The sequence below is a fragment of the Staurois parvus genome, unplaced genomic scaffold (assembly GCF_062004578.1).
Source record: "Staurois parvus isolate SC_StPar_1 unplaced genomic scaffold, SC_StPar_1.0 ptg000448l, whole genome shotgun sequence".
NCBI lineage: Eukaryota > Metazoa > Chordata > Amphibia > Anura > Ranidae > Staurois > Staurois parvus.
In genome coordinates this window covers 3,543,201-3,568,627 of record NW_028318244.1, presented here as the reverse complement: position 1 = coordinate 3,568,627, position 25,427 = coordinate 3,543,201, and the positions used below count along the sequence as shown (strand labels likewise).

General features: G+C 46.6%; 1 long non-coding RNA gene and 1 pseudogene across 1 annotated transcript in view; one reads left to right on the top strand and one right to left on the bottom strand.

Annotated features, from left to right (window-relative positions):
* The window catches only part of LOC149453553 (uncharacterized), a 119,620-nt gene that overhangs the window by 88,946 nt on the left and 5,247 nt on the right, over positions 1 to 25,427 (bottom strand). The gene's annotated exons all lie outside the window — the stretch shown is intronic.
* On the top strand, positions 500 to 2,241 carry LOC149453554 (ras GTPase-activating-like protein IQGAP2; annotated as a pseudogene).

Sequence of the window (25,427 nt, the reverse complement as noted above, 5' to 3'; positions counted from 1 at the left end):
AATGCATGAAGGTGACAAACCTTGAGCCTTTACAACCACTTCAAGTCAGCCTTTTTTTAATGTGCTGCCAAAGAGGCTCAATTTCTGTTTATTTCCATGTGGCTGAAGACAAGCCAGCTAGGGTCACAATAATGACAGTGCTTTGGGACAAACTATTTGGTGTCTAATGCCCAGAAAGTCACAGTATACAGTATATATTCACAATTTTGTTTTCTTAGTTTTAGACAAAGTGAGGAAAGGTTAGAACACAATTAAAACCATTTTCTTTTATTTTACAGGTTTTACAACTATGGAGAATGAGGTTATGTCATCCCTTGTAGAAATACGCTCAATTGTTGGGAGCAACCACGCTGGAAAGCTTTCCAAGAAGTTGCTCCGAAGCAAAAGATTATCAGTTAGTTCCAGTCTAAAGGATTCCCATTCCTTGGACTCCTCCTTGGATATCCTTTCTCCCCAAGAGGTATTGATAAATTACCTAGAAGGTGAAGTTTCCACTAAAATGAATGCCATCCAAACACTAAAAGAGGAGTTGAATACCTTGGACAAGAAAATATCAATTCTTGTGAATGGGAAACGGACACTAGAAAGCCTTGTGTCCCGATTTCCAAAACTAAAGCTGGACAACAGAATGGACATTGAAGATGCGATGTCCATTGACAGACAACGCATGCTTGAACTGAGCAGGAAGACACAGAGGTTGGAACCCTATCAGCACCTCTTCTATCATCTACAGACCCAACCAAAGTACCTGTCCAAGCTCATATGTCAGATGTCAGTACATGAGTATACCATTCTTGAAGAAAGGCTTCTTCCCGGACTCTACAATCATGCCTCAACTCCAAGAGAGGAATATCATTTTGTCAAGTTTTTGGGAAATGCTATTCAGTATGAGGTCGAGAAAAAATGTACTCATATCAAGGATATAGTGGAAGGAAAATTAATGGGCATTGAGACTGCCTTCAGCTTTTACAGGCAGGCTGCAAAATGTAATGTCCTCCACAACAAGCTCACTGAAGTGATAGATGGGATATTTCACTTACATCACAGATTATTGGAAATACCTTCTCTCACTACTAACATGGCAGACCTAGTCTTAAATGCAATATTCTCAGATGTGCACAGTATACCTTATGGAATAAGGTATGTGACAAGAGTCCTAAGACAAGCCCTGCATAAAAAGTTCCCCCAGGCAAGTGCAGATGAAGTCTTTGAGACTCTTAGCCTTTTCATGTACCAGTATTTCCAGCCAGCTATAGCAGCTCCAGATGACTTTGGAATACTGAAATTTAAAATGTCAACAGAATCAGGGCAAAAAGAGAACTTCTTGATCGTGGCTGTGCTTGTCGGCCACACCTTAATTAATAGCCATTTCCCCAAGGAAAATGCTGGAGCTTCAATCAAGAATGACTATATAATCAAAAACCATCCACGTTTCAGGAGCATGTTTGAGGAGGTTTTTAATGTTCCAGAACCAGAGGAAGAATTTGGCTTCAATGAATATTCTGACATGATTTCCCTAAAGAATCCAGTGATAGAGCTTCATGCAATGGACATTGTAAGCACACATAAGCTGCTTTCAAAATATGAAAAAGTGGTCATCCCAAACCAACAAGACAGTCTTTATCAAATTTTCAAGGATCTTGGACCAGTTCCTAAGGTTAAAGATCTTCTTTTTTATGAGAATGCAGCTGCTGCTAACAGAGGTGGAGACTTGACAGCAACTAAAGTCTGCCTCTCCTTAGGCAGCAAATATATTCCACAAAAAGAGAAAAATTTGACAAACCCAAAGGCTTTACAGGATGCTGGGCTTTCAAAAGCAATGGACTCCCAAGATATCCTGAACAATACTGACATGGATGTCACAAAGGAAAATGAATTTCAGCTGCAGCAACAAGCTGAAATAACGAAGCTCAGCCAAGCAGTGGATGCCCTTAACGTCAGCTTCAAATATTACCAGGACAAGGTAAACCAATATCAAAGGTTCTGGAACAGTTGCCTAGAAAACCTAGTGGGCCAAATGTCATCCAATATTGACATGAACAAAAAGATGCAGAAGGAGACGGAGAAGCAAGATGACATTAAGATTTTGGGGCTGAAGGAAGAGAGGAAAGAAAAGGAGAATAAGCAAACTAGGAAGAAGAGGACCTGGCTTCATAAATTGTTCAGCCCTAAGTCACCCACTAGCATCAAAAAGGTCAAATATACTGCAGAAAAACTGCACTACAAAGGTGTCATTGTTGACACAACATGTAAGGAGACCAAAGAGCTGGAGAGAAAACTGCTGACAATAGAATTTGAAGATGACCACCAAATTAAAGTCAGCATCGGCAAAAAGTTTGTTCTCCTTCCCATTGCTGACATCCTAAACCTCCATTACAGCAGAACACCAATCATGGAGTTATTCTGCTATCGGGTTGATGTCAGCATGTTGTTGTTTTTAGTGTACAGCAAGCTTTATGTCAGAACAACACATAACGCACTGTATCAAGAAATAACACCATAGGTTGTTGATTCAGGGAGCATTCGATGGCCCTAGGGCGGGTTCAGCAAGACGCTGATTGCAATCTACCACTCGACTGCGGGCAGGCGACAGATAGATCGTTATCTCTGCCCTGCTTCCCCCAGCCGCTGCTGCTCTCATGTTCACTGCAGAGCGGAGAGCGAGCATAGTGATGGATGGAGGGCGGAGCTCCCTCAGTAACCTTTCGAATTAACCAGCAGGTGATTGGTTGCTAGGCGGGCCTAGAGAGAGAGAGGGGGAGAGAGAGAAAGAGAGGGGAGAGAGAGAGGGAAGAGAGAGAGGAGAGAGAGATATTGAGGGGGGAGAGAGAGGGAAGAGAAGAGAGGGGGGAGATCTCGGGCTGGACACCGGACTGAGGCACTTCGGGCTGGACACCGGACTGAGGCACTTCGGGCTGGACACCGGACTGAGGCACTTCGGGCTGGACACCGGACTGAGGCTCTTCGGGCTGGACACCGGACTGAGGCTCTTCGGGCTGGACACCGGACTGAGGCTCTTCGGGCTGGACACCGGACTGAGGCTCTTCGGGCTGGACACCGGACTGAGGCACTTCGGGCTGGACACCGGACTGAGGCACTTCGGGCTGGACACCGGACTGAGGCACTTCGGGCTGGACACCGGACTGAGGCACTTCGGGCTGGACACCGGACTGAGGCACTTCGGGCTGGACACCGGACTGAGGCACTTCGGGCTGGACACCGGACTGAGGCACTTCGGGCTGGACACCGGACTGAGGCACTTCGGGCTGGACACCGGACTGAGGCACTTCGGGCTGGACACCGGACTGAGGCACTTCGGGCTGGACACCGGACTGAGGCACTTCGGGCTGGACACCGGACTGAGGCACTTCGGGCTGGACACCGGACTGAGGCACTTCGGGCTGGACACCGGACTGAGGCACTTCGGGCTGGACACCGGACTGAGGCACTTCGGGCTGGACACCGGACTGAGGCACTTCGGGCTGGACACCGGACTGAGGCACTTCGGGCTGGACACCGGACTGAGGCACTTCGGGCTGGACACCGGACTGAGGCACTTCGGGCTGGACACCGGACTGAGGCACTTCGGGCTGGACACCGGACTGAGGCACTTCGGGCTGGACACCGGACTGAGGCACTTCGGGCTGGACACCGGACTGAGGCACTTCGGGCTGGACACCGGACTGAGGCACTTCGGGCTGGACACCGGACTGAGGCACTTCGGGCTGGACACCGGACTGAGGCACTTCGGGCTGGACACCGGACTGAGGCACTTCGGGCTGGACACCGGACTGAGGCACTTCGGGCTGGACACCGGACTGAGGCACTTCGGGCTGGACACCGGACTGAGGCACTTCGGGCTGGACACCGGACTGAGGCACTTCGGGCTGGACACCGGACTGAGGCACTTCGGGCTGGACACCGGACTGAGGCACTTCGGGCTGGACACCGGACTGAGGCACTTCGGGCTGGACACCGGACTGAGGCACTTCGGGCTGGACACCGGACTGAGGCACTTCGGGCTGGACACCGGACTGAGGCACTTCGGGCTGGACACCGGACTGAGGCACTTCGGGCTGGACACCGGACTGAGGCACTTCGGGCTGGACACCGGACTGAGGCACTTCGGGCTGGACACCGGACTGAGGCACTTCGGGCTGGACACCGGACTGAGGCACTTCGGGCTGGACACCGGACTGAGGCACTTCGGGCTGGACACCGGACTGAGGCACTTCGGGCTGGACACCGGACTGAGGCACTTCGGGCTGGACACCGGACTGAGGCACTTCGGGCTGGACACCGGACTGAGGCTCTTCGGGCTGGACACCGGACTGAGGCTCTTCGGGCTGGACACCGGACTGAGGCACTTCGGGCTGGACACCGGACTGAGGCACTTCGGGCTGGACACCGGACTGAGGCACTTCGGGCTGGACACCGGACTGAGGCACTTCGGGCTGGACACCGGACTGAGGCACTTCGGGCTGGACACCGGACTCAGGCACTTCGGGCTGGACACCGGACTCAGGCACTTCGGGCTGGACACCGGACTGAGGAATGATATTGCAAGCCGACTGAGGCTAGGTGTAACAAATCTGTCCATGTCTGCAGTACTGGTTGAACAAAACTCAGCTTACACATAGCCTGTCTGATCAAAGACTGCACTGCGTTTATGCAATCCATGAGCACATGTGATGGACAAGCTGCATAGTGCTCATGGAAACAATCTGGATCATCCTCCAACAACCATACCAGTGATTCCACTTGATCCACACTAAATGGGGGAAAAAAGTCATTCCTGCTTTCAGGGGTACAGGACCGAGCCAACTCAACACAAACCTGGATCAATGGCTGCACCTCAGAAAACTCTGTGCCCTGATCAACTAGACAATGAGCGATCCTTATACACTCTAGCAGTTGATCCCGGGTATACTCCTTCAGAGTCTGATAAGCATATTCTCTGTCATCAAACACTAGCAGAGATAAATACACAACCTCATCAAGATCCATCCTTCCCAGCAACAAGCCAAGATGGCTTCCCTGTGCAGCCACTTCTGGTCAGGATGGCCTTGTTGTAATGTCAGGGATGCGGGTGTGACCAGAAGTGTGTGGACTGACACAGGGAAACGCAGGTTTCAGATATAGTAAATAATATAATTTATTGAGACTAACAATACAAAACGCAGTGCAAAACTAAACATAACACAGTGCAAACAAACTGAACCAAACCTCCAACAGATAACAAACATACGATACAATAGTCAGGCAGGCCGGGTCATAGCAAATGGGCAAACGGAGTACCAGGAGCAGGCGGGAGAGTGGTCAGGACTAGCCGAGGTCAGTACGGGCAGAGTTCAGGCAGCGTCAGGACAGGCAGAAACAGGATCAGGAAACCAGGGCCAAGCAAACAGTACAACAAGGCACAGACTGCAGGTCTGGCCATCACTTAAATACACCACCTGCAATCAACCCCAGGTGATGGCTAATTGCCGAAGTGAGCCTCTGGTTGTTGAGAGCACCCGCTGGCCAGCCCTGGTACTGCAGCCCACAAGGCAGGTGAGTCCCACCACTATTGGCTAGTCAATTCCTGACATATGTGCTGTGTGGGGAAGAGGAGATCTCTTAAAGTGGAGTTCCACTCAAAAGTGGAAGCTTCACTTATTTGCCTCCTCCTTCCCCCTCCACTGCCATATTTGGCACCATTTGGAGGGGAGGGAGGAGCGGATACCTGTTTGTGACAGGTACCCGCTCCCACTTCCGGCTCAGTTTGCCACAGGGAAGTGAGCCGGAAGTTCGGCCCCCTCCTCCCTCTTAGTCTCCTGGCAACTTTCACAGATCCCAGAAGACTGCCAGAGCAATTAGTATGTGACTTGCGCATGCGCAGTGGGCACCAGGCTGTGAAGCTGTCATAGTTTGGTGCCCACAGTTGAGATGCTGGCGCCATGGAGGACAGAAGGAGAGAAGGGACTGCGTGTGTGAGAACATGGCTGGACTCTGGGACAGGTAAGGGTGTGTTTATTAAAAGTCAGCAGCTGCAGTTTTTGTAGGCTGCTGACTTTTAATAATCACAAAAATGTCTGGAACTCCGCTTTAAGGGCTCTGCCAACAGGGACACAGTCCTCAACTCTCACTGTCTTCCGCCATGCTGACTCCTGTACCCTGCCGGTACCGATCACTCACTGTGTTTATTTAGAGAAACCTGCCTTCATGGTGGGTCACAGTGGGACTTTAATTCCGCTTTAACAAGCCATGCTACCTAATGTCATTGACCATATTTGGTCAATGACTTCACTCGGAGATACCCGCTGGATTGTTTACTACATGAAACAAGCCAGCGGGAGGGGAAGTCACTCATTTAGTGGCAGTAGTGATACCACCACCAACTGATACAAAGTTTGGCTACAGAAATAAGAAATAACACCATAGGTTGTCGATCCAGGGAGCATCCGATCGTCTTAGGACAGGGTTCGGCAAGCTGACGATTGTAATCTACCGACAGCTGGCTTGTGAACACGGCTCTGCTTCTCCCCAGCCTCAGCCACTCTCTTGTCCACTACAGAGCGGAGAGTGGGAGGCAGCATAGTGCTGGATGGAGGTCAGAGTTCCTTAGTTAACCTTTCGAATTAAGCAACAGGTGATTGGTTGCTAGGTGGTACCACCACTAACTGATGCAAATTTTGGCTACAGCAGCTGCTGGAGGATCGGGTAGGCAAACAGGCGAAATCTGGCCATTTAGCTTTTCTATGTAGCAAACCTTGAACAACTAGAGTTCAAGTGCAATTCTCTGTCGACCCAAACTCAAAGCTTATCCCTAGTATGGAGTAGGAATGAGCTTGAGGTTTGGATCCATGTTGAGTTAGACCCAAACACTAGCTGGTTCAAGTTCTCCAAACTGAATGGCCACATTTGCCCAGCTCAATGACCCAAACATCAGCCTGCTGCAGCCAGACGTCATTTACTTAGTAATAGTATCACTACCAAAATGGATCCCCCGTCATTAGTTTCTAGGTAGATAGCTACCTCCACAATTAAAAACTAAGCTTCTGGAGCCTGCAGTCACTGAATCACGGGTGCAATATTAGGCTGCATTCAGACTTGACTGTTTTGTAGCTTGAATCCCCAAAAAAGCTCAAACTTAAAAAATCAATTGCTCTCTATGGTGCCTGTTCACAGTTGATCGAGCAAACAGGCACCATAGTGAACAATCGATTTTTTAAGTTTGGAGCTTCGAGCTTTAACCCCTTTGCGCCGGTGCCTCCCGTCCCTTTAAGGGTTTCAGAAGCCGGGAGGCAAGGCGGGTTTAAGGTCATGTGACCGCTGTGACACGCCGTCACATGATCGGGAAAGGTCCCAATTGAAAGAGGAGACCGGGACCTTTCCCTGAGTACTGGACATGTGTGCTGGGAGCTCGCAGGGCACGCGCTCTCAGCACATATGTTCTTTTTTAATAGAACGCAAATGTGCGGGCGCTCGGCGTCTACAAAACAGGTTAAGCTACAAAACACTGAAGTGTGAATGCAGCCTCAGGCTCCTGCACACAATACCTGCAGGTCTGTGCTTACTATAAGGTTAGTCACCAAAGAAATGTCTCTATGAGTATGACACTCCTCCTATACCAACATTATTGCGCCAATATAACAGAGAGTGGATATAATTAATAGGTGCTGCTATTAATAAAAAACTGTAAATAATAATAAGTTGTGATAAACAAAATAACCACAAATAATAGCGCAATCCTAAATTGAATCAATAAATTAATTTGCACAAATATATATAACCACCACCAAATATGTGCAAATTAATAGTGCAATAACATAAATAAGGGATCTCAATATAGTCCATTCAAAAAAGTCCATATATCAATGATCCTCAATCAATGAAGTACTGAGATCCTCCTTCATCAAATGTGATATTCAGTGCTCAGAACACCCCATCAAAATGCACACTCACCATGTGCTAGTAATTAACCAGCATATTAGTATATATTCACCAAACATACTCCAAAAGAAGATCCTCATGTGTTGGTAATCAATCAGCATATCAATATATATCCGGTATTCCACCAAACTCCAAAGGAAGATCCTCTCATATCCAAATTAGCACATGTGGGTAAAGAAAGAACTCGCCAGTGTAATATTATCCAACAAATTTATTGTAAAAAAAAACCCTTAAAATCACACTCACAATAAGTAAGAAAAAAGCATTTGATACATCAGGGCACAGAGCCCTGTATCCAGTGTCTCACCAGCCTGCATGCACTCAAAATGGTGGTAGTACGATCACGTGATCCGGACACGTGCGTCGGAGTGCGTGGTGACGTCACCGCTAGCCACACCCTCTGTGCTTATACCAGTGTTTCTCAACTCCAGTCCTCATGGACCCCCAACAGGTCATGTTTTCAGGATTTCCCTCAGATGAAACAGCTGTGGTAATTACTAAGGCAGTGAAACTGATCAAATCACCTGTGCAAAATAATGGAAATCCTGAAAACATGACCTGTTGGGGGTCCATGAGGACTGGAGATGAGAAACACTGGCTTATACCAACGTACGGGCGTTCAGTTGCAGAGCTGTAGGCAGTGTGAATGGACTATGAGCGAACTGATCAGCATGCTCGCAGTCTTTTGAAACCACAAGTCGAACTGCCTTTGTGGATCATTAATTCACATATCTATGCCCACTGCACAGCCACACCATTTAAAAAATTTGGCAGCAGGTACACAGAGAAGAACCCACAGCTGCTGTCACAGAGAAAGGGGCTCTGGTACAGGGTCAATAGGTGCATGCAGGGGTGGACTGACAACTCATGGGGACCCCGGGCAATAAGGGATCATGGGGACCCTGTGTCCTTGCCCAAATTCAAAAAAGCCTATGAAAAAGGTACCAGGGGCATCTCATGGGGCCCCCTACTGACCCCGGGCCCTCGGGCAGTGCCCAAGTTTCCAAATGTTCAGTCCGCCCCTGGGTGCATGTTACGTGTTACACCCATGTTTAGGGTGTAAAATGTAACATGCTACTAAAGGTGAATTTAGCCTTTAAAACCATTGACACTGTGTGGCCCCCACTGCCTGCGGTTTTTCTTTTTTTCAAATTATAAACAAGCTGGCCAGCAAAATATTTGGTGAATGACTTCAGCCAATATCACTGACTGGTCTGGACATCCCAGTAGGAGGGGATTGTTGGCGCAGGTCGTCACGTTTATATTGGCGAGTCGTCGTTCATTGCGATTGATATTGGATCTACTTCGCTGGACAACGTAACTGATGCTGGATTTACACCGTGGGACATATTCATTGACCATCGGTGTGCGATGTCGTGTTTGTGTTGGCGAGTCGGCCGGGCATTGCTCATTGTGACTGACACTAGATTTAAATTAAATCGCTGGACAGTGTAATTGATGATGGATTTACACTGTGGGGCATGTTTTTTAATGGCAGAGTGAATAGTTGTGCTTCTATCAGAGGGTAGTAGGGTGTTGTTCATTGTGATTACATCGCTGGATGATGGTGATGAATTAACACTGTGGGACTTTTTTTCTTTTCATACATTGTCAACAGTGTTGGTGTGTTTATTTACAGTGTATTTTCGGTGGGAATGAGTAACCAGACAAGATATCTGGGGACCTGCTTATCCTTATGGCGCCTTTCACATGAGCAGACTAATCAGGCCTGGTTGTCTGTATTTCAAGTGGATCCGATCGGACGATCCATTGCTCTTTATTGAGCGGTGGGTGTAAGCGGACATGTGTCCGTTTACACCCTCCTGCATCCGGTTCGATCCTACCCACTAAAAAGAGACGGATGGGGATCCATTCCCCATCTGTCTGACGGATTGGATCAGATGACGGGTGGAAATGGACAGGTGGTCCGTTTACATCCAACAGCCCATAGAGGACAGCAGGCTGTGTTCATGTCTGCTCTGCATAAGCGGAGCGGACATGGATCTGTCACCTGCTTCCTCAGCGGGGATCAGCGGACAGATCCCCTCGCTGAGAGAGCAGATGCGCTGATGGGTTCCACCAAGTGTGAAAGGGGCCTAAGAGGAATTCCAGGTTCTGATAACTACAGTATGAGCCTCCTGCGCTACTAGATGAACAATGCTACCGAATTGGGAGGGCTGCTAGCACCCATCCATATATCAAATGGATACTAGAGTAGACAAATATATATATATATATATATTGGTGCAGCGCTTAACCTAAATGTTACCTACTAATAAATAAATACAATAATCATTATTTTTATGTGACTATTAGTGTACACTGAATAATAGTCCCTTATCGTGAAGTGAACTGATCCACTCAGGGAGCTAAAGTGAAAACAAAGAAGTGACTAAACATGGTACCATAACAAAAAACAGTGAAAACAAAAAGTCCAAATGGGACTGTACTGATGTGAATAAAAAACAAATAGTATACAAAGAATCCCTGAAATTGGGACCAATAGCTCACAAAATAGTGATCACAATGGCTCAATAATGCCCAATAAGGAAAAGAACCAAGTGACAATAAGTGAATCCCTAAATGAGGGATCAAATTCCACAAAAGTGACAAGTGCTGTGTTATAACATCAAGAGAAAAAAAATATACCAAAATTATATGAACATATAAAAATAATGTTATGAAAAACATCAACACCACTTAAATTTAAATAATATTATGCAATAAGTCCAAAAGAAAAATAAAAAAGAATATACAAAAAAAGTATATAAAATATATTAAAAAATTCAAAGTTGCGTGAAGTGGATGTGCATAAGAACCAATGGGAAATAATCCATAAGCGGCTGAATTGCCCCCTCACCTCCTTGAAGCGACCCAAACGGGCCAAAACGCTTGATATCCCCTTCACTGCTATGCGTAATAAGCAGCAGGGTCACCTCCAGAGATGTTTAAATGAGATACAGCCAACTCACATTAAGATTAAGAAGGTAGAGATAGAAGACATCTTCCATAGTGGAAATCAGTTTAATATACTTTTAAGAACATATATAGCCAATTGCCCACTCAATTTGCATTAAAATAGAACAAGCTGTAAAACCACATGCTATGGGTGTACTTGCATGGGTTTTTAGGTGTAGCAAGATGGCATCCACGCCAAAAATACGTCACCACGTTCCTACGCGTTATGTCCCGTTATCACGAGACTTCCTCAGGGTAACGTCATTGGTGACATGCGGCTTTATATAGGGAAACTGGATGTCAATCACAGTTCAGAGGCGGACCTGCCTTTTGCTCCTACCTCTCAGGAAATCTCCTGCAGCCATTACCAGGGAAAATGTAATATTATTGATGATACTTATATTTCTACGCTTTTATTTATGTAACTGATCAATATATATTAAACCGGAGCATGTGAAATAACACTTTTAAACTGTAGGTAACCCTACGGTGGCCATTTTATTGGGGTCCTGTATAGAAGATAATCTATGAGATGCTCCTACCTCTCAGGAACCTCCAATAGCTATACAAATCGGGGGACTATTAATATCTGAAACCTACACTTTTATTAAATCTAAAAATATAAGTTAAAACAGGGCATGTATATCTGCACTAATGCAGTTCTAAACCTTTATTAACAGCAATCAAAAGTTGAACAACGTAATATAAATGCATATATGGAATGTACTAAAAATATATAAGGAAGTGATGACTATTTAATATGGCGATCTATACCTATTTAAAATCATTTTTGTTGATATCTATAAAAACTAATGCCATAAATACTACATAGGATAAAAAACTATACATTTTACAGAAGAAAAGAGAAAAAACTGCTAATTACTATTTAATCTTATTGTTGTATATGGCCCCAACCTAATGTCACAAAAAGATATATGATACGCTAAAAAGTGCGTTTTGGAGTGACTATTTATGGTGTATCAATGCGTTATAAAGTGCGTTTTGGGATGTCACCTAAAAAGAATGATTATTGTATTCATTTATTAGTAGGTAACATTTAGGTTGAGCGCTGCACCAGGTTTTGATAAGTCCACTCCCTAAAGACTCCCCCCCCCCCCCCCCCCACATCCACCAGCCTAGGGATGTGGTGATGAGGCCCTTGTCCCTATGAAGCAGGCAAGATACCCTTACCAAGTTGAGGGCACGTGGCGTGGCCTGGCATGGTTCAGGAAGTAGGGGGGTGCATGCTTCCTGCTTCTCTATTTCCTGACCAGTCAAGCTGAATGGCTAGATAAGGATTTGGTATAGATTTTGGAGGGACCCCATGCAACCATAAAGAATTACATTTATCAGCAATTCTTTTTTTCTGCATGTCACTTTTGCTGGACTACATCTTACAAGTGTGCCGCTTCATGGGCAGATTTACAGTATTCCCCAACATGTTATCTGAAGATATTTACCTGTGAGACAGGTAAGTCCAGATTTATTATTTTAATTGGCATTTTAGTCTTACCATGGTGATTCCAGAATTTATTTGTACAACAAACACAATTCTCATTTGTACAGTATAGTACATGACACAGGATCTATAGTTTTAACCCTGTTATGCTGCCACCTTCAGGAGATGGGATGCTAAAACAAGAAAGCAGTAAGGATGGCGCAGAATAACTCCTCCAGCTCTTAGCATGCCTCAGTTTTTCGCTATTATCCTTAAAAGGAACTTTGCCCTAAAAAAAAAAAAAATACTGTAGCTGCTGACTTTTAATAAACATAACAGGGATCCAGCGCTGTCCTCACCAAGGCCAGTTCTTTGCCGGTCTTAGGGTTCTGCGGCATGGCCATCTTGGATGTGGGAAGCCGGCGCTGACTTTCTGGTGCTTTACAGCTGGCTTCCCACTGTCCATGCACAAGTAGTGTTGCACTTTCCCAATAGGTACCCACTCAAAAAAAAAAAAAAAAAAAAAAAATATATATATATATATATATATCATCCATGGAGTCTGCCAGGTTTGTCATTGTAACTTTCATGTGGGGGACTTTCCAGGCCTTGTAGCCTTTTTTTCTAAGTATTGCCATGCCTTGGACCTGTCTACTGTATCAAGGGTCTTCTCAATGCACACTTACTTATTACTAGTAAACAAGGATTCTTGCTTTCCATATATTGCAATACATATTCAAGCTGGCCAAATGCATCAAAGTGATCCCTCTTTAGCCATCTGCTACTCTACTGTGCAAAATGCCAACAGGTCAGTCAACATCCATCAGACTGTGCAGATCCTATTGAGATCCGGGATGATCCTCAAATTCTAGAAATAGAACTCAGAGCTGGATCCTTTCATTGCTCTGAATATCTGAGCCTGATTCTAATCCTTGTCCTGTGCAAAGTTTTTCCTTCCCCTAGAAATGCTCCAAACTTTTCACTCCCATGTTCAGACTCTGAAGTCTAGGACCAACCGACCCTGATTTTGCATGAGCGTTAAGGATTTAATGGGGTCCTTCTTGGGGAAGTCCCATATCCCCATCTTCACACCAGACTGTTGCTGCTTACCATTCTGCAGCATGGGACATGAATGTGTAATATCTGGTTTATCCCATTCGCTGTCAGGCAGGACCAGGCTTGCCCTGATGTTCAACGCTAGATGCAAAAAATGTCCTACCTCCCAATGCTTTGGTTGGTGCTGTTGACGAATGTCAGCTTTTTCGGCTCAGCAAAAGTTCTAGGCACCCTTTTAGTATGAAGGACTTGGTCATTGCCAAAAATAATGTACTAGTAGGTGTAGTAGAGTAATAGAAATCCAACAGACCCAACAGTCATGACATGCATGCCGCTGATTCTGTGTCATTGAATCACTAATTGAAAGGGGCATGTTCAAAATAATAGCAGTGTGGAGTTCTATTAGTGAGGTCATTCATTCTATGAAAAACAGGTGGCAATTATTGCCCTTATTTAAGGAAGGAAGGCAGCAAATGTTGTACATGCTGGTTACAGTGCATTTCTCTCTGAAATTCTGAGGAAAATGGGTCGTTCCAGACATTGTTCAGAAGAACAGCGTACCTTCATTAAAAGGTTGATTGGAGAGGGGAAAACATATAAAGAAGTGCAGAAAATGATAGGCTGCTCAGCTAAAATGATCGCAAATGCTTTAAAATGGCAACCAAATCCTGAAAGACGTGGAAGAAAGCGAAAAACTACCATTCGAATGGATAGAAGAATAGCCAAAATGGCACGGACTCAGCCAACAATCAGCTCCAGGAAGATGAAAGAAGGTGTAAAGTTCCCTGTGAGGACTGCTACAATTAGAAGACGCCTATGTGAAGCCAAGCTATCTGCAAGAAGCCCCCGCAAAGTCCCACTGTTGGAAAAAAGACATGTGCTGAAGAGGTTACAATTTGCCAAAGAGCACATTGACTGGCCTAAAGAGAAATGGCGCAACATTTTGTGGACTGATGAAAGTAAGATTGTTCTTTTTGGGTCTAGTGGCCGGAGACAGTTTGTCAGACGACCCCCAAACACTGAATTCAAGCCACAGTACACTGTGAAGACAGTGAAGCATGGTGGTGCAAGCATCATGATATGGGGATGTTTCTCATACTACGGTGTTGGGCCTATTTATCGCATACCAGGGATCATGGATCAGTTTGAATACATCAGAATACTTGAAGAGGTCATGCTGCCTTATGCTGAAGAGGAAATGCCCTTGAAATGGGTGTTCCGACAAGACAACGACCCCAAACACACCAGTAAACGTGCAACATCTTGGTTCCAGACCAACAAGATGGACGTTATGGAGTGGCCAGCCCAATCCCCGGATCCTAATCCAATAGAAAACTTGTGGGGTGACATCAAAAATGCCATTTCTGAGGCAAAACCAAGAAATAGAGAAGAACTGTGGAATGTCGTCCAATCATCCTGGGCTGGAATACCTGATCACAGGGGCCAGAAGTTGGGTGACTCCATGCAACACAGATGTACAGCAGTTCTCAGAAACAGTGCGACTACAACCAAATATTCATTAAGTCATTCAAAGGAAAGCAAAATCTTCAAACATTTTTCAGTTTATATAGTGAATGTTTGAGTTTGTAAAGAAGAATACAAACACTGATATTTTTTTGAACAGTCTAATATTCACTTTTCTTCAATTTTTTTTAGAGGAACAACACAAATTTGATCTATTTTTCTTCATGTTTTGATGCACATGCTGGATCGAAATGGGGCTCAGGTAAGTATAAGGGGGGCTGGGGAGCTGCATTCAGAAGGTTTTTTTACCTTAATGCACTGAAGGCATTAAAGTAAAAAAACGTTCTGCCATTAGAACAGATTTAAACTGAACTCTGCATTAGTTCTTCGCTGTATGGTCTTCAGCCTTCCTGTGCAGAGCGATAAGGGGGTACCTATGGTCCTCCTGTATGGGGCCCAGAGCTTGCAATTCAACAGGGGTCCGTCGGCAGAGTGGGACCTTTTACTTCCATGTACTGCTGACTGCTCTCCTGGTCTGCAGCAATTAAAAAAACTTCCTGGGCCCCTGGCGGAGTAATCTTTGTGCTACAGTACCCGACAACTGAATTAAAATTTGTGCCTGTTTGTGCCTGTATCAATGTTATTGCTGTGAACTGCAGTTGGATGTTGCAGTTGCAGAACCTGCTCCAATTTTTAAGTTTGTGAGAGTAGCATTGAGTTTATTCTTGCAACACTCTTTATCAACTCCCCCACTGAATCTACCAACATTTATTAAAATACCAATAAAAACATGAAACGTACATCTTTGTGTTTTAGTGTTAATATACGCAATTGGAAAGTATCTTAGCTCAGTGATTTTCAGCTTAGATTAAGTACAGTATGTTTACTTTTTTATAATTCAATGTTTACCAAACACACCCTGCGGTGTGTTAATATATCTCAAGCATAGTTCAAAAACTTGCGGCACTTCAGAATACCAGTAATCCATCCATGTCATTAAGCCAATTTGGGTCACCTCTACCTAAGACTGAAAAGGCTCACCCAAAAGAGGTGACTCCACAATGGGAAAGGTCAAATGCTGAAGGTATCTCAAGTAGCCTTTGAACACAGCCGTCTACTATCTGATCCAAACGCCCTGACACCCTTCCTCCAAACAAATACACCAAAAAGTAAAATATACCCCAGGATTTGGTTAATAATTGCATTTACCAGCCTAGTAAAAAAATAAGTCCCATCACTGTGACAATGGGAGCAACATAAGTCTCAAATTTCTGTGTCATTGAGAGAAAAATAACCCCCATAATTGTTATCAGTGGGATTAATTTCAGTGGAATAAAATAAACAATGAAATGTCCATGAAATAAAATGAGCCCCATCCTTGGTATTAATGGAATAAAATGAGCCCCATCCTTGGTATTAATGGAATAAAATGAGCCCCATCCTTGGTATTAATGGAATAATGAAGCCCCATCCTTGGTATTAATGGAATAAAATTAGCCCCATCCTTGGTATTAATGGAATAAAATGAGCCCCATCCTTGGTATTAATGGAATAAAATGAGCCCCATCCTTGGTATTAATGGAATAAAATGAGCCCCATCCTTGGTATTAATGGAATAAAATGAGCCCCATCCTTGGTATTAATGGAAAAATGAAGCCCCATCCTTGGTGTTAATGGAATAAAATGAGCCCCATACTTGGTATTAATGGAATAAAATGAGCCCCATCCTTGGTATTAATGGAATAAAATGAGCCCCATCCTTGGTACTAATGAAATAATGAAGCCCCATCCTTGGTATTAATGGAATAAAATGAGCCCCATCCTTGGTATTAATGAAATAAAATGAGCCCCATCCTTGGTATTAATGAAATAAAATGAGCCCCATCCTTGGTATTAATGGAATAAAATGAGCCCCATCCTTGGTATTAATGGAATAAAATGAGCCCCATCCTTGGTATTAATGGAATAAAATGAGCCCCATCCTTGGTATTAATGGAATAAAATGAGCCCCATCCTTGGTATTAATGGAATAAAATGAGCCCCATCCTTGGTATTAATGGAATAAAATGAGCCCCATCCTTGGTATTAATGGAATGAAATGAGCCCCATCCTTGGTATTAATGAAATAAAATGAGCCCCATCCTTGGTATTAATGGAATAAAATGAGCCCCACCCTTGGTATTAATGAAATAATGAAGCCCCATCCTTGGTATTAATGGAACAAAATGAGCCCCATCCTTGGTATTAATGGAATGAAATAAGCCCCATCATTGGTGTTAGAGAAATAAAATGAGCCCCATCCTTGGTATTAATGGATAAAATGAGCCCCATCCCTGGTATTAATGGAATAAAATGAGCCCCATCCTTGGTATTAATGGAATATAATAAATTTGCCATCATTGGCGCTAATGGAATAAAATGAGTCCCATCCTTGGCGTTAATGGAATAAAATGAGTCCCATCCTTGGCGTTAATGGAATAAAATGAGTCCCATCCTTGGTGTTAGCAGAATAAAATGAGTCCCATCCTTGGTGTTAGCAGAATAAAATAAGTCCTGTCATTGGTAATAATGGAACAAAATAAGCCCATTTTGGGTGGCAGTGGGAGCAAGATAAGTCCCATTGTTGATGCCAGTGAGCTAAAATAAACTCTATATTGTTGAAGTTATTTGGATAACAAAAACCCATATCTGGCATCAGAGGGATAGAAGCCCCATTGTTGGTGTCACTGGAATAAATTAGAAGAGAAAAGAGCTAGAGCCTCAAGGACTGCGAGGGGAGAGGTAAGTAATACCACCTGTTCATTCCCCCATGAACATGTAACCCTTGTAACGCATCAGGGCCCCATTGCATGAGTTTTTTTTTTCATTCTGGAGTTGGGATTTAATGATTGGTGTCAGCAGGATAAAATTAGCCCCATCAGTGTCAAGGAAATAAAATAAGTCACAATAAATAACACCAATCTTTGGTGTCACTGGGATAAAATAAGCAGAATTATTCATGTCAGAAGGGTAAAGTCATTGGTGTCAGTGAAATAAAATAATCAGAACCATTGGTGTCAGAGACATAAAACAAGCCTGGTTATCGCTATCAGTAGAATAGGATAAGGGTCAAATTGTTGTCAGGGGGAAGAAATAAGCCCCAGACTGTTCATACCAGTGGGATAAAAAGCAATATCATTGGGTGTCAATGGAATAAAATAAACACCAATGTAGTGACAACGGGTGTAAAATAAGCCTTAGCACTGGTGTCAGTGGGATAGCATAAACTCTAAGTTGTTGCTGTCAGTGGATCAAAATAAGCCCCATCTTGGTGCCACTCAGAGGAAACTAAGTTCCATTGTTAGTGTTGGTGTCAGTGGCCCTTGATTTCCTGCCCTGACACCTCGGAATGACCCCTATTGATTATACACCTGGAGTGCTCTCCAGGCAAGCCATTACTTTTCCACATTATCCCCAACTCAATTTTTTAATAAAAGAACATTATCAGATTTGAAATCCTTGTGATCTGGTAAAGGCCCACTTGGACACGCTCTCCCAATACCCGACTCTGTGTTGTCTACATCAGAGGAAGAGCTACATCTCCATTTAACCGCTTGCCGCCCTGCCACTGTGTTTATACGTGTGCAGGGCGGCAGTGGAGCGCAAAACCACGTTTAAAAACGGGTTCCGCGTTCCCGACACTTTCGCCGGCAGGGGGCGCGCGCGCGCTCCCGCCGACCCGCGGGTGATACTATTTGATCCAGGAGGGATCAATCATTAGATTTCAGCCAGTGATTTCTGGCTGAAATCATATGATCGGTCCCTGTCCTATCCTGTCCTGTGTTGATATTTACACAGGGCAGGATATGATGTCATTCTTCTCTGCCTGGACACATTCCGTTCCAGACAGAGAAGAAGACATCCAAAAAGTGAGTACACAAGCACTACACTACAGTTAGAACACTCTAGGACACATTTAACCCCCTGATCGCCCCCCCCCCCCCCTCCAGTTAACCCTTCACTGCCCTGTCACCAGTGTTACTGATCAGTGAAGCGATTTTTACTGATCAGTGTCGCTGGCGACTTCCGATAGAGTTAGCGCCCCTCCCAGATAGCGCCAGATTGCCCGCCAGTACACCAGTAATCCCGTTTAACCCCTTGATCGCCCCCCCCTCCAGTTAACCCCTTCACTGCCCTGTCACCCAGTGTCACTGATCAGTGAACCAATTTTTACTGATCACTGTATCAGTGTCGCTGGCGACTTCCGATAGAGTTTGCGCCCCTCCCAGATAGCGCCAGTTTGCCCGCCAGTACACCAGTAATCCCGTTTAACCCCTTGATCGCCCCCCCCCCCTCCAGTTAACCCCTTCACTGCCCTGTCACCCAGTGTCACTGATCAGTGAACCAATTTTTACTGATCACTGTATCAGTGTCGCTGGCGACTTCCGATAGAGTTAGCGCCCCTCCCAGATAGCGCCAGATTGCCCGCCAGTACACCAGTAATCCCGTTTAACCCCTTGATCGCCCCCCCCCCCCCTCCAGTTAAACCCTTCACTGCCTGTCACCCAGTGTCACTGATCAGTGAACCAATTTTTACTGATCACTGTATCAGTGTCGCTGGCGACTTCCGATAGAGTTAGCGCCCCTCCCAGATAGCGCCAGTTTGCCCGCCAGTACACCAGTAATCCCGTTTAACCCCTTGATCGCCCCCCCCCCCTCCAGTTAACCCCTTCACTGCCCTGTCACCCAGTGTCACTGATCAGTGAACCAATTTTTACTGATCACTGTATCAGTGTCGCTGGCGACTTCCGATAGAGTTAGCGCCCCCTCCCAGATAGCGCCAGATTGCCCGCCAGTACACCAGTAATCCCGTTTAACCCCTTGATCGCCCCCCTCCAGTTAAACCCTTCAATGCCCTGTCACCCAGTGTCACTGATCAGTGAACCAATTTTTACTGATCACTGTATCAGTGTCGCTGGCGACTTCCGATAGAGTTAGCGCCCCTCCCAGATAGCGCCAGATTGCCCACCAGTAATCCCGTTTAACCCCTTGATCACCCCCCCCCTCTCCAGTTAACCCCTTCACTGCCCTGTCACCAGTGTCACTGATCAGTGAACCAATTTTTACTGATCACTGTATCAGTGTCGCTGGCGACTTCCAATAGAGTTAGCGCCCCTCCCAGATAGCGCCAGTTTGCCCGCCAGTACACCAGTAATCCCGTTTAACCCCTTGATCGCACCCTCCCCCCAGTTAACCCCTGCACTGCCCTGTCACCAGTGTCACTGATCAGTGAACCAATTTTTACTGATCACTGTATCAGTGTCGCTGGCGACTTCCGATAGAGTTAGCGCCCCTCCCAGATAGCGCCAGATTGCCCACCAGTAATCCCGTTTAACCCCTTGATCACCCCCCCCTCTCCAGTTAACCCCTTCACTGCCCTGTCACCAGTGTCACTGATCAGTGAACCAATTTTTACTGATCACTGTATCAGTGTCGCTGGCGACTTCCGATAGAGTTAGCGCCCCTCCCAGATAGCGCCAGTTTGCCCGCCAGTACACCAGTAATCCCGTTTAACCCCTTGATCGCCCCCCCCCCAGTTAACCCCTGCACTGCCCTGTCACCAGTGTCACTGATCAGTGAACCAATTTTTACTGATCACTGTATCAGTGTCGCTGGCGACTTCCGATAGAGTTAGCGCCCCTCCCAGATAGCGCCAGCTTGCCCGCCAGTACACCAGTAATCCCGTTTAACCCCTTGATCCCCCCCCCCCCAGTTAACCCCTTCACTGCCCTGTCACCAGTGTCACTGATCAGTGAACCAATTTTTACTGATCACTGTATCAGTGTCGCTGGCGACTTCCGATAGTGTTAGCGCCCCTCCCAGATAGCGCCAGTTTGCCCGCTAGTGCACCAGAAATCCCATTTAACCCCTTGATCGTCCCCCTCCCCCCCCCAGTTAACCCCTTCACTGCCCTGTCACCAGTGTCACTGATCAGTGAACCAATTTTTACTGATCACTGTATCAGTGTCGCTGGCGACTTCCGATAGTGTTAGCGCCCCTCCCAGATAGCGCCAGTTTGCCCGCTAGTGCACCAGAAATCCCATTTAACCCCTTGATCGTCCCCCTCCCCCCCCCAGTTAACCCCTTCACTGCCCTGTCACCAGTGTCATTGATTACAGTGAACAGATTTTTACTGATCACTGTATTAGTGTCACTGGTGACTTCCGATAGTGTTAGCGCCCCTCCTAGATAGCGCCAGTTTGCCCGCTAATGCACGGGATTTTTTTTACCAAAAACATGTAGCAGAATACATTTTGGCTTAAATTTATGACTAACTTTGAGTTTACGATATATTTTTTATAGCTGAAAGTAGAAAATATTGTTTTTTTTCAAAATTTTTGTGGTTTTTTTGTTTATAGCGCAAAAAATAAAAAGCGCACAGGTGATCAAATACCACCAAAAGAAAGCTCTGTTTGTGGGAAAAAAAGGACGTAAATTTTGTTTGGGTACAGCATTGCATGACCGCGCAATTATCATTTGAATTAGTGCAGCGCCAAACAGCAAAAAAAGGCCTGGTCATTAAGGGGGGTAAATCCTCTGGGGCTCAAGTGGTTAATAAAAAAACAAAAAAAAAACAAACAAAATCAAGCGCAAATCAACACCTCAAACAATGCCTTAAATATAGAGTAAAAATCAATAAACATATGAGATTTTCAAATTAATTAAAGTGACTAGAGATGAGCGAATCGAACATGACGAAGTGGAATTCGTTTCGAAGATTGGGAAAAATTCGATTCGCGACGAATCCGAAAATTAGCTAACTTCGGATGCACGAATCGAATTTTCCCAAAAATGGCGGCGACATGTGTGGCGACGGAGCGGGGATCTCTGGGAAGGCGCGCAGACAAGGCGCGCTGACCCATAATGCATTCATTCATGACATGTGATCGCATTAGCCAATCAGCAGCCAGCCAGCCAGCACTGTGTAATGGTGGAGCTATAAATCGCGGCCATCTTAGAATTCTCCATTAGCCTCCGGTCATTCAAGAGAGACAGACCTGTCTGTATTAAGGGACAGAGTTAGGGCCACAGAGACTTTAGGGCCACAGAATCGTTACTCGGGGAGACAGAATCGTTACTCAGGGACACAGAATCGTTACTCAGGGACACAGAATCGTTACTCAGGGCCACAGCTATCAAAGAATCGAAAATTTAAAGTGACATACACCCTTTTTTGTTTTGGTGGCTGTCGTGCACAGTTGGTGCTGCAGTTTGCCGATTGTGCAAAATAAACTGACTTTCTGCTTCACAACCACTATTGTACGTTCAAAGAGTTAAATCCATTTACACGCCGGCTGGCGGTAATATTTTTTCGGTGATTAGTGCATTCCAGTGACACAAACGTACAGTTTCCAGCCAACGGCAAGCTGCAATTGACCGATTGTGTACAATAAACTGACTTTCTGCTTCACAACCACTATTGTACGTTCAAAGAGTTAGATCCATTTACACGCCGGGTGGCGGTAATATTTTTTGGGTGATTAGTGCATTCCAGTGACATAAACGTACAGTTTCCAGCCAACGGCAAGCTGCAATTGACCGATTGTGCAAAATAAACTGACTTTCTGCTTCACAACCACTATTGTACGTTCAAAGAGTTAAATCCGGTTTTATTTTTGGGGTGCTTATTGAATTAAAGAGTATGTTAGACAACACGCAGAGGAGTGGCAGAGGAGGCAATGTTTCAGGAGCGAGCAGACGTGGCAGCAGAGGAAGGGGTCGAGGCAGCACTAGTCGCAGCCAGAGGCCAGTGCTCCCGGTGTCATCCAGCGGTCGTGTCTCCACCGACAACCCTGCCGTCATCGATTGGTTGACTCGGTCGTCTTCCTCTTCCCAGGTCACCTCTGACACCTACAGCCAACGGTCGGTGGGTACGTCAGACACAACCGTTAGTTGGCATGGCCCGGGAGCAAGCCCACTGAAATCACGTGTCCTCTACCTGCCCCTGTCCTTTGGTGTTCCCTCACCAAGCGAAGTATCGCATGCTGTGGGCTCAGCCCCACTGTACAGTGAGGAAGAGCTAACAGAGGGCGATCAGGAACGGGGGGAGACATCCGCCTCTTCAGCAGCCAGGCGAAGAAGTACTGGCGAGGAGAGTGGCTCGGTAGCCGGTCTAGAGACAGGTCTGTCTCCTGACCCACACGCAGCCGAGGGGGCTAGTAGTGACGCGGAGACCCTAATTGATGATGATGAGGCTGATCGCACTTGGCAGCCTCGTCGTCATCAGGCTATTGCTTCCGCATCATCAGGAGAAGAGGGTGCCAGCTTGCCAGCGAGCAAAACAGTCGGTGGGTTGCCCAGGAGGCAGCAGGGTCGCAGCAGTGTCAGTGGAGGCAAACGGCCACGGAGTAGAGCACCAGCTCCACTGCAGCCTACCACCACGGCCAGTAGTGGTGCCGGTGTGCACGGAGGAAGTAGCAGTCAGCCAGTGAGGAGTAGCGGGGGCAAAGTTTCCTACTCGGCGGTGTGGCAATTTTTCGTCAAGCCGCCCGAGGAAGTAAACGTAGCCGTATGTCGACTATGTGGCCAGAAAGTCAAGCGTGGCCAGGGGGCCCATGTTGGGACTACAGCGTTGCATCAGCATATGCAGCGTCGCCATTCGGTGGCCTGGGAAAACCGTGATAAAGATACGGCGGTTCTGCCTGCCCCAGCCCCCGCTCCATCACCCGCTCCGTTACTTGCTCCGTCACCCGACGTCAATCGCCCTCTATCAGCCAGTCAAGGCTCCAACACCTCTGCTGAGGGGAGTTGTCGCTCGTTGGCATCTTCCGCTCGTTCAAATGCTCCTTCTCCTGCTACTCCTCTTCACGGATTCCGTCAGCAGTCTTTCTTGGAATCCGTTTTCAAGAGACAACAGTTTGCGAGCACGCACCCGACGGTGCAGAAGCTGAACGTCCTCCTGTCCAAGTCGCTGGTGCTGCAGTCCCTCCCTTTCCAAGTGGTGGACTCAGCACCTTTCCGAGAAATGATGGCTTGTGCCGAGCCGCGGTGGAGAGTGCCAAGCCGGCATTTCTTCGCCAAAAAGGCAGTGCCAGCACTGCATTCACATGTAGAAGAGATGGTGGGCCAGTCTTTGAGCATGTCGGTCTCTGCCAAAGTGCACGGCAGCGCCGACGTGTGGAGCTGTAACTACGGTCAGGGACAGTACATGTCATTTACGGCCCACTGGGTGAACGTGGTGCCGTCACAGCCGCACCAGCAACTTGGAAGGGTCACGCCGCTTTTGCCTCCACGTTTGCACGTCCTTGGTCCAGCAAAGATGTCCGCCTCTACCACCTCTTCTTCCGCCGTGTGCTCAGCCGCCACCCCCGTGCCAAGTCCCATTACCCGACCGGCATATCACATGTGCAGGGCGCAACGGTGTCACGCTGTGCTGCACCTGGTATGCCTTGGCGAACGTAGTCACACAGGGGAGGAACTTCTGAGTGTAATGAACAGAGAAATCGACAGATGGCTGTCTCCGCGCAAACTGAAAATCGGAACCATGTTGACCGACAACGGAAAGAACATGGTGTCTGCTCTGCGTCAAGGAAGGTTGTGCCATGCGCCATGCATGGCTCACGTGTTCAATCTGGTTGTCAAGCGGTTCCTAAAATCCACCATCCCACTGCAAGACATCCTTAAAATGTCACGTAAACTTTGCATGCATTTCAGCCATTCCTACACCGCAAAGCACACCCTCCTTGAACTGCAGCGGCAGAACGGAATTGCACAGCATCGCCTGATCTGCGACGTTGCAACAAGGTGGAATTCAACCCTACATATGTTAAACCTCCTTTACGAACAGCGAAAGGCCATCACCGATTTCCTGATGTTACAAGCGGATAAAGGTACTCCCCTGTGTAACTTAGATGTCAGCCATTGGCAGCTCATGCGTGACACCTGCCGCTTGCTCAGGCCCTTTGAGGAGGCCACGCTATTCGTGAGTCGGCAGGACTATGGGATGAACGACGTCATTCCTCTGTTGCACGTCCTGGAACAAATGCTGTTAACAATGGCTGGTCAGGGTGCGGTAGACGTGGCGCACAGATCTCAACGCCACATGACCCCTGTGGGGGCAGGACAGGAAGAAGAGGAGGAGGTAGAGGAGGACATTGGTGCTCAGGAATTATTGAGTGAAATGGGTGGTTTTTCCACTCAGCGGACAGGAGTGGAGGAGCAGGAGCATCTGGTAGAGGAGGAGGAGGAGACAGAAGACCCAGACGCACCGTGGCAGTATGCTGTGGAGATGGAGGCAGGGAGTCCCTCGCATTCCTTAGCACAAATGGCCCATAGCATGCTCGGTTGCTTGCGTAGCGACAGCCGAATAATAACCATCAGACAGAGGGATTACTTTTGGCTGTCCACCTTGTTGCACCCTCGCTACCGTACAAAAATGGTGGCCTTTTTCACACCTGCTGAGAGGGAGGCCAAAATAAAGTACTATAAAAACCACCTATGTAGTCAGTTGGTCTCTGCCTTTCTGCGCCAACGTCCATCCTCAGACACTGTGGGCCCTGTGCGCTCGCGTTCCGCTGCCATGGCAGCAGGGGAGGGG